This window comes from Aotus nancymaae, unplaced genomic scaffold (assembly GCF_030222135.1).
Source record: "Aotus nancymaae isolate 86718 unplaced genomic scaffold, 86718_ANA_hifiasm-v0.15.2.pri h1tg000014l, whole genome shotgun sequence".
Classification (NCBI taxonomy): Eukaryota; Metazoa; Chordata; class Mammalia; order Primates; family Aotidae; genus Aotus; species Aotus nancymaae.
The window spans coordinates 93,202,822-93,204,244 of record NW_026988425.1 but is presented as its reverse complement, the minus strand read 5'-3'; the positions used below and the strand labels follow the sequence as shown (position 1 = coordinate 93,204,244).

Genomic DNA, 1,423 nt, shown 5'->3' with positions numbered 1-1,423 from the left:
CCAAGGCCTCTGTTCTGTTCCATTGGTCTATATCTCTGTTTTGGTAACAGTATCATGCTGTTTTGATTACTGTAGCCTTGTAGTATAGTTTGAAGTCAGGTAGCGTGAGGCCTCCAGCTTTGTTCTTTTTGCTTAGGATTGTCTTGGCTATGCGGGCTCTCTTTTGGTTCCACATGAAGTTTAAGGTGGTTTTTTCCATTTCTCTTTTTTTTTTTTTCTATAATTCAGTCTCTGTAGAGACTGTCAAAAATTGCCAATGCCGACTATATTTCAAGTCGTCATGGCGGGGTATTGGGAAAAATTTTCAATCAGCAATAATTGCGCCTCGGGTAAAACTCATTGGCTATGATACTTCCACTGCCCAAAGCTTCCATTTCTCTTAAGAAGGTCATTGGTAGCCTGATGGGGATAGCATTGAATCTATAAATTACTTTGGGCAGTATGGTGATTTTTACAATATTGATTCTTCCTAACCATGAGCATGGAATGCTTTTCCGTCTGTTTGTGTTCTCTCTTATTTCCTTGAGCAATGGTTTATAGTTCTCCTTGAAGAGGTCCTTCCCATACCTTGTTAGTTGTATTCATAGGTATTTTATTCTCTTGTAGCAATTGTGAATGGGAGTTCGCTCTTGATTTGGTTCTGTTAGTCTGTTATTGGTGTATGTGAATGCTTGTGATTTCTGCACATTGATTTTGTATCCTGAGACTTTGCTGAAGTTGCTTATCATTTTAAAGATATTTTGGGCTGAGATGATGGGGTCTTCTAAATATACAATCATGTCATCTGCAAATAGAGACAATTTGACTTCCTCTTTTCCTAATTGAATACCATTTATTTCTTTTGCTTGCCTGATTGCTCTGGCTAGAACTTCCATTAATATATTGAATAGGAGTGGTGAGAGAGGGCATCCTTGTCTAGTGCCATATTTCAAAAGGAATGATTCCAGTTTTTGCTCATGCAGTATGATATTGGCTGTGGGTTTGTCATAAATAGCTTTTATTATTTTGAGATACGTTCCATCGATACCTAGCTTATTGAGAGTTTTTAGCATAAAGGCCTGTTGAATTTTGTTGAAGGCCTTCTCTGCATCTATTGAGATGATCACATGGTTTTTTCTTTGGTTCTGTTTATGTGATGGACTATGTTTATAGATTTACATGTGTTGAATCTGCCTTGCATCCCTGGGATGCAAGGAAGCCTACTCGATGGTGATGGATAAGCTTTTTGATGTGCTGTTGCATTCAGTTAGTCAGTATTTTGCTGAAGATATTTGCATCAATGTTCATCATGGATATTGGCCTGAGGTTTTCTTTTATAGTTGTGTCTTTGCCAGGTTTTGGTATCAGGATAATGTTGGTCTCATAAAATGAGTTAGGGAGGATTTCCTCTTTTTGTATCATTTGGAATGGTTTCAGAAGGATT

General features: G+C 37.7%; 1 non-coding gene across 1 annotated transcript; it reads right to left on the bottom strand.

The window, feature by feature from the left end:
* Nucleotides 1-228: 228 nt before the first annotated feature.
* Nucleotides 229-369, bottom strand: LOC135274911 (U4 spliceosomal RNA). Its single transcript, XR_010342656.1, has one exon. It is a non-coding gene; the product is annotated as a U4 spliceosomal RNA (small nuclear RNA).
* Nucleotides 370-1,423: the final 1,054 nt, after the last annotated feature.